Below are 8650 nucleotides of genomic sequence, written 5' to 3' on the forward strand. Positions count from 1 at the left end.
CAGACAGTGCCTCACCTGTGCCACCTCTGTTGGAGGGCAGTGATCTTCTCTTTGCCACTCTCCTCTCAAACTTCTGGACCTCTGAAATGCTAGAATTTGTTAACTCTATTTCTTTAAGATTTATTTCTTTCTTTGTTTATTTAAAGACATAGTTACAGAGAGAGAGGGAGAGAGAGATAGAAAAAAAGAGAGAGATCTTCTATCTACTGTTTCACTCCCCAGATGGCCACAACAGCCATGGCTGGACCAGGCTAAAGCCAGAAGCCAGGAGCTTCTTCCAGGTCTTCCACATGGGTGGCAGGGACCCAAGCACTTGGGCCATCTGCTACTGCTTTTCCAGGAGTATTATCAGGGAGCAGCCAGAACATGAACCAGTACCCATATAGGATGCCAGCATTGCAGGCAGCAGCTTTAACTGCTGTCACAAAGCTGTCCTCTGATAACCCTATTTAATCACATCCTCAACTCAAAATTTACCTGAATTTTAGACTTGTGTGTTCAACAATCTAAAGCTCATTTTGTTTTAATTTGATCTCTAATCAGAAAACTGTGTCCTTTTCCTTCCTTTAAAATGTGGCATCTCAACTTGGAAATCATCAGTGCACACTCTGGAAATTATAGAACCCCTCCTACTACAGTTTTTCTATTTTCTTAAACCATGTATTTAATCTGTTATTTTTTGAGATGACATGCTTTTAATTTATGCATAATCAAAGGCTCAATGCTCCACTAAATAAAGAATTCAACAAATAAAATGTAAAAAGACCATAGTTGGGCAGGAAAATAGGTAATAGTTATGAACAATAATCAAATCAAAAGATGTTCAACTTCACTCATATAAATTTTGAAGTAGTTACAAAATCATTAAAATTATAGTGGTATATAATTCCTATCAATTTTTAACAAAGATTGGCAAAACATTGTATTTGCCCCAAAACTGACACAGGCATTTCTTTCCTTTTTATTTCTTTATTTTATTGTTGTTAAAATGTAGCTCTCACACAGAAGGGAAAACAAGTGGTGTTTATATTTCTGGGTCACTCAACAGGATGTCCTCTGGTTTCAACCACTTTGCTGCAAATGATAGCATTTCATTCCTTTTTATAGTTGAATTATATTACATGCCTGCATTCTTCTGATGCTGGACACCTGGTTGATACCATATTTTGGCTATTGTGAGCAGTTTTGCTATTAACATGGTGGTGCAGGTCTCTCTTTGATACAGTGTGTTCCTGTCCTTTGGGCTTATACCCTGTGGTGGAATTGCTGGATCATATAGCAAGTCTATTACTCATTTTTCAAGAAATCCCCAAACTGTTTTCCACTGCACTACTCATCAACAGTGTATAAAACTTCCCTTTTGTGCACATCCTCACCAGCATTTGTTACTCTCTGTCTTTTACATTTTAGCCATTCTGACAGGGGCGAGGTGATATCTCATTGTGGTTTTGATTTGCATCGCCCTGATGGCTAGTGACATTGAGCATTTTTCATGTATTTGTTGACCATTTGTGTTTCTTTTAAGAACCATCTATTCAGATCCTTTGCTCATTTATTAACTTGACTGGCTGTTTTGGTTTTGAGTTGTTTGAGTTGCTAATATTTTCTGAACATCAATCCTTTGTCAGATAGGGAGCTTGTAAATATTTTCTCCCATTCTGTTGTATGTCTCTTAACTCTACTGACTGTTTCCTTTGCTGTGCAAATGCTTCTGAGTTGGATATAATCCCACTTGTCTAGCTCTGATTTTGTTGCCTGTGGTGTGGGGGTCTTATCTAAGAAGTTGTCCCCTACACCAATGTATTGCAGTATTTCCCCTATGTTTTCTTACATGAGCTTCATAGTCTCAGGTCTTAAAGTTAGATCATCAATCCATCTTTTTTTAAGACTTATTTTTAGGGGATGGCGCTGTGGCACTGCAGGTTAAAGCCCTGGCCTGAAGCACTGGCATCCCATATGACGCCAATTCTAGTCCCAGCTGCTCCTCTTCCAATCCAGCTTTCTACTATGGCCTGGGATAGCAGTGGAGGATGGCCCAAGTTCTTGGGCCCCTGCACCCATGTGGGAGACCCAAAAGAAGCTCCTGGCTCCTGACTTTGGATCAACTCATCTATGGCCATTGTGGTCATCTGGGGAGTGAACCAGTGGATGGAAGACCTCTCTCTGTGTGTGTCTACCTTTCTCTGTAACTCTTTCAAATAAATAAATTAAATCATTTGCAACAAGATGGAGGAATCTGGAAAACATCATGCTGAGTGAATTAAGCCAGTCCCAAAGAGACAAATATCATTTGTTTTCCCTGATCGGTGACAACTGAGCACCAAAGGGAAAACCTGTTGAAGTGAAATGGACACTATAAGAAACAATGAACTGATCAGCTCTTGTCCTGACTCTAGATGTACAATGTAATACTTTATCCTTTTTAGTATTTGTTGTTGTTTTTGTTGTTGTTGTTCTAGTACTAGTGGTTGAACTATGTAATTAACACACAATTACTCTTAGGTGTCTAAATTTTAACTGAAAGGTGATCCCTGTTAAATTTAAGAGTGGAAAAAGAGAGGGAGGAGATGTACAATTTGGGACATGCACAATCAGACTTGCCGCAAATGGTGGAGTTAAAAATGTGCCAGGAGATTCCAATACAATCCCATCAAGGTGGCATGTACCAATGCCATCTCACTAGTCCAAGTGATCAATTTCAGTTCACATTCGATGGCTCTGATAGGTCTAAGAGTCAAAGGGATCACACAAACAAGACAAGTGTCTGCTAATACTAACTGATAGAATCAAAAAGGGAGAGAAAGATCCAACATGGGAAGTGGGATACACAGCAGACTCATAGAATGGCAGACGTCCTAAACAACACTCTGGCCTCAGAATCAGCCCTTAAGGCATTTGGATCTGGCTGAAGAGCCCATGAGAGTATTGTAGGCATGGAAAGCCAAGATACCATGGAAAAGAAAAAAAGAAGATGACCTAAATGAAAGATCTCTGGGAGTGAGATCCCAGTGGAAAGAACAGGGCCATCAAAGAAGGAGGTACCTTTCTCTGAAGGGAGGAGAGAACTTCCACTTTGACTATGACCCTATCGGAATAAGATCAAAGTCAGCGAACTCTAAAGGCTTCCATAGCCCTGGCAACTCATGACTAGAGCCTAGGGAGATTACTGACGCCATGAACAGGAGTGTCAAATTGTTAAGTCAGCAACAGGAGTCACTGTGTACTTACATCCCATGTGGGATCTGTCCCTAATGTGTTGTCTACTGTGCAGTGATGCTATAACTAGTACTGAAACAGTATTTTTACACTTTGTGTTTCTGTGTGGGTACAAACTGATAAGATCTTTACTAATTATATACTGAATTGATCTTCTGTATATAAAGATAATTGGAAATGAAAGAAGGAAAAACCTGGTGTTAAATTGGAAATGGCATAGAAAATTAATTAATTTTTAAAAAAATATATATTATGTAAGATCTCTGTCTTTAATGTACTGTACACTCTTATTTAATGCTATAACTAGTACTCCAACAGTATTTTTTTTCACTTTGTGTTACTATATGGGGGCAAACTGTTGAAATCGTTACCTAATATATACTAAACTGATCTTCTGTATATAAAGAGAATTGAAAATGAATCATGATGTGATTGGAAGGAGAGAGGGAGCAGGAAAGGGGAGGGTTGTCGGTGGGAGGGAAAATTTGGAAGGGGGAAGCCATTGTAACCCATAAGCTGTACTTTGGAAATTTATATTCATTAAATAAAAGTTTAATTAAAAAATAAATAAATTAAATCTTTAAAAAAGAAGAAAAAGACTTATTTTATTTATTTGAAAGACAGAATGTCAGAGAGAGAGAGGAAGGGACAGAGAGAAAGATCTTCCATCTGTTGTGCACTCCCCAAATAGCTGTCACAACGAGGCTGGACCTGCCAAAGCACTCACGGGCAGCAATAGCCCAAGCACTTGGATCATCTTCTACTGCTTTCAGAGGCTCTCTTTAGGAGGGAGTTGGATCAGAAGCAGAACTCAGGGGCTGGTGCTGTGGTGTTGCAGGTAAAGCCACCGCCTCCAGTGCTGGCATCCCATATGGGTGTTGGTTCGAGTCCGAGCTGCTCCTCTTCCGATCCACTGCCTAGAAAAAGCAGTAGAAGATGGCCCAAGTCCATGGGCCCCTGCACCCACATGGGAGACCCAGAAGAAGCTGCTGGCTCCGGGCTTCAGATTGGCACAGCTCCAGCTGTTGCTGACAACTAGAGAGTGAACCTACAGATGGAAGACTTCTCTCTCTCTTAGCTGGCGCCGTGGCTCACTTGGCTAATCCTCTGCCTGCAGCGCCAGCACCCCGGGTTCTAGTTCTGGTTGGGGCTCCAGGTACTAGTCCCAGTTGCTCCTCTTTCAGTCCAGCTCTCTGCTGTGGCCCGGGAGGGCAGTGGAGGATGGCCCAAGTCCATGGGAAACTGGGAGGAAGCACCTGGCTCTTGGCTTCAGATCGGTGCAGCGCCGGCTGTAGTGGCCATTAGGGGAGTCAACCAATGGAAGGAAGACCTTTCTCTCTGTCTCTCTCCCTCTCACTGTCTATAACTCTACCTGTCAAATAAATTTTTTTTAAAAAAGACCTCTCTCTCTCTCTCTGCCTCTCCTTCTCTATCTGTGTAACTCTGATTCTCAAATAAATAAATAAATATTTTTAAAAAAGAACAAGAAGAAGAAGAACTCAAACCAGTGCTCCATTTGGGAGCTTGTATTGCAAGAAGCAGCTTAACCTGCTGGGTCATGACCCAGCCTCTTTGATCTATCTTTTTTTTTAAGGAGTTATTTATTTATTTATTTATTTATAAGGCAGACATACAGAGAGAGAGAGATCTTCCATCAACTGGTTCACTCCCCAAATAGCTTCAATGGCCAGGGCTAAGCCAGGCCAAAACCAGGAGCCAAGAGCTTCTTCTGGGTCTCCCACGTAGGTACAGGGGTCCAAGGACTTGGGCCATCTTCTGATGCTTTCCCAGGCTCATTAGCAGGGAGCTGGATCAGAAGTGGAGCAGATGAGACTCAAACTGGCGCCATATTGGATGCTGGCACTGAGATGGAGGCTTAATCTTGTAAGCCACAGCAGTGACCCCCTTTGATCTGTCTTGATCTGATTTGTGTAAATGGTGAGAAGTAGGGATTTAATTTCATTCTTCTATATACACACATCCAGTTTTGCAAGCACCATTTATTTATATTTATTCTGAAGATTTGTTTATTTATTTGAAAGGCAGTTGCAGTGTGTCTGGGGTAATGGGGATCTTGCATCTGCTGATTCACTCACCAAATGTCTACATTGGCCAGGCCTGTGCCAGGCCAAAGCAGGAGCCCAGAACTGCAGCCAGGAGCCCAGGAACTCCCTCTGGTTCTTCCATAGGGGTGCAGGGGCCCAGGAACTTGGGCCATCTTCTGCTGCTTCCCCAGGCACATCAGCAGGGAACTGGATCAGAAGTGGAGCAGCCAGCACTTTCACTGCTGCCCAGATGGGATGGCAGTCTCAGGTGGTGGCCTAACCCACTGTCCCACAATGCCTGCCCTGCCAACACCATTTATTGAAGAGACTATCCTTTCTCCAATACATGTTTTGCATCTTTTTTTCAAAAATAAGTCATCCATATGTATGTGGATTAGTTTCTGGGCTCGCTATTCTTTTGTGTTGATCAGTTTGTTGGTTTTTATGCAAGTACAATGCTGTTTTAATTAATACAGCTTTGTAGTATGCTTTGAAGACAGGCATTGTGATGCTTGTTGCTTGATTTTTTTTTTTTTTTTGCTCAGGATAATTTGTTTTTTTTAATAGGAATTAAGCTTTATTATCGATGATTAAGGAGCACAGGAGAGTGAAGCCCTCATGAGTGGAGGGCCCGCCACCTGTCCAAGGGACCACGACTAGGGATGTATTTGACCCCACAGACGTCTGGGATGAGCCACTTCTCTGACATCATGTCTTTAAATTCGTCCACATTGAACTTGGTAAAGCCCCACTTATTTGAAACGTGGATGTTCTGGTGTCCAGGGAACTTGAACTTGGCCCTGTGTAGGGAGCCACATGTTTCTTGTTCTACAGCTTGGTGCAGATGGACGTGATGACTTGGCCAATGTGAACTCTGGCTACTGTGCCTTGGGGCTTTCTAAAAGCACCCCTCATCCCTGTCTGCAACCTAGATTAAGAACAGCATGAGGTCAGAGGCATGAATGTCCACTGTGAAGGGCTGTCTCCAAGGTCCCTTAGGGCAACCCATACAAACAATAGGTTGCATACACTACCAAGGAGGCTGCTGTTTGCAGCCATTGCACACCAGGCCCCCATGAAGAAAGGGAGCTGGTCGGCTTAATTAGCTACAGGTTGTTTGTTTTTTAAGATGTATTTTATTTATTTGAAAGACAGAGTTACAGAGAGAGGTAGACCCAGAAGGAGAGAGAGGTCTTCCACGGGCTAGCTCACTCCCCAAATGACCACAACAGCCAGAGCTGAACCAGGAGCCAGGAGCTTCTATCGGGTCTCCCACACAGGTGCAGGGGCCCAAGCACTTGGGCATCTTCTACTGCTTTCCCAGGCCACAGCAGAGAGCTGCATCAGATGTGAAGCAGCCAGGACTCAAACCGGCGCACATGTGGGATGCGGGTGCTGCAGTCCGGGGCTTTAATCCATTGAGCCACAGCACCGGCTCCCAGTGATTTGATGGATCTTATATTTGTCTATTTTTATACCAATACCACACATGCCATATTGATAACTTTAGCTTTATAGTAAGTCTTTAGGTAATGTTTGTCTTCCAGCTTAGTTCTTTTCCAGTTTATTTTGGCTATTCTAGTTTATTTAAATTTTGTGTGACTATTAGAAACAGCGTCTACCAAAACAAAACAAAAGAATAGGAAGAGGTTTTCTGAGATTTTCCACGGAATTGTGACAGATCTGTAGTCTCTGAACTGAAAGGCAGGCTAAGGTTAAGCAAATGCGCAGTGTGGGGTGGACGCAGACTTCACACTGCGACAGCAGGTCCACTGGTGGCTGATAGTTCTCTCTGAAAGGAGAAGCTACACCTCTGTGTTTCCTTTTCTGTCCCACTTAGAAGAGGGACTTCCCAGAGAGACAATGGCAGCGTCCTAGTCTGCCACCAGAAACTTGCTTTTCTCAGTCTTGAGAACTGAGGTCAAAGTCGGCCGCCATGCGCATCCCATCTCAACATCTTCCTTCATTGTGTTTCAACTCTGGTATGGACAATTTCAGGGCCTTTCCTTTAAGATGACAAACACCTTTCACTACGTCTTGTTGGTTCATAACTGGATAACTGGGTCAGATTTAAAGAATATTATTTTATTTCTTGATTGAAGCAGGAACTGGATATCCAGCTGGTATACACTGGCTGCAGTGAATATGCCAAGCTAATGTGTAACACTTGGGGGAGAGTCTTCATCTCAGTATATATAAGACTGATACAGACCTCCATCTCTCTAGCTCTAAGCTGAGAATGTTCTGTGTTCCAGGGAGACGTTCCAAGATCCCCATGAGCAAAAGGCCAGGGTGAGGAGGAGGAGGAATCATCTTTGGGGAATCTCACTGTTCACCCCACTTACAGCACCCCTGAATTTCATATTTTATACTTGTTGGAGTTCCACATAGGATTTTGTCCATAAACAATATTTCATTACTTAAAAAAGCTTGAATACCACTGAATTAGAAAACAATTAGAGTAAGAAAAAAAATGGATCTAGTGAAATTCCAAGTGAATTAACTGAATTTCTGCATTAATCAGTATCCATTTAGGACATTGAAACCACACAATAACTGGAATTGGAAAAAAATTACTATAAATATTATTAACAGAGAATGAGAGAAATGAAGAGTTCTTTAAAATTAGGTTAAAAAGGCCGACGCTGCGGCTCACTAGGCTAATCCTCCGCCTGCGGCACAGGTTTTAGTCCCGGTTGGGGCACCGGATTCTGTCCCGGTTACTCCTCTTCCAGTCCAGCTCTCTGCTGTGGCCGGGGAAGGCAGATGGCAGATGGTGCTTGGGCCCTGCCCCCACATGGGAGACCAGGAGGAAGCACCTGGCTCCTGGCTTCGGATTGGTTCAGCGCTCCAGCCGCAGTGAGCCGGCCGTAGCGACCATTTGGGGGGTGAACCAAAGGAAGGAAGACCTTTCTCTCTGTCTCTCACTGTCTAACTCTGCCTGTCCAAAAAAAAAAAAAAAATTAGGTTAAAAAGAAAAATACCTCCTTAGAATACAAGAATAACAAATGGAGCAGGGTCCACTCCTAGCGCTGAGAAAGGACACTCAACACAGAGGTCTGCCAGGGATGTTGTGGTGGTGTAGCAGGTGAAGCCAATGCCTAGGCTGTCCACATTCCACATTAAAGAGCTATTACAGAAGGCGCTATTCAAAAGTGCTGTTGCAGCCAGACTTCTACGTCTGGCTACTCTGCACTTCTGATCCAGCTTCTGCTAACGTGCCTGGAAAGGCAATGTATGATGGTCCAAGAACTTGGGTTTCTGTCACCCATGTGAGGATGTGGGAGACCTGGATGGAGTTCCTGGCTCCTGGCTTCAGCCTGGCCTAACCCTGCATGTTGTGAGCATTTGGGGAGTGAACCAATGGATGGAAAATCTCTCTCTCTCTT

The 8650-nt window shown here is 43.2% G+C and overlaps 1 non-coding gene across 1 annotated transcript; it reads right to left on the reverse strand.

Annotated features, from left to right (window-relative positions):
• Positions 1–6238: 6238 nt before the first annotated feature.
• Positions 6239–6373, reverse strand: LOC133762648 (small nucleolar RNA SNORA70). Its single transcript, XR_009866318.1, has one exon. It is a non-coding gene; the product is annotated as a small nucleolar RNA SNORA70 (small nucleolar RNA).
• Between the last annotated feature and the right edge of the window lie 2277 nt (positions 6374–8650).

Source organism: Lepus europaeus, chromosome 6 (assembly GCF_033115175.1).
Source record: "Lepus europaeus isolate LE1 chromosome 6, mLepTim1.pri, whole genome shotgun sequence".
Taxonomy (NCBI): domain Eukaryota; kingdom Metazoa; phylum Chordata; class Mammalia; order Lagomorpha; family Leporidae; genus Lepus; species Lepus europaeus.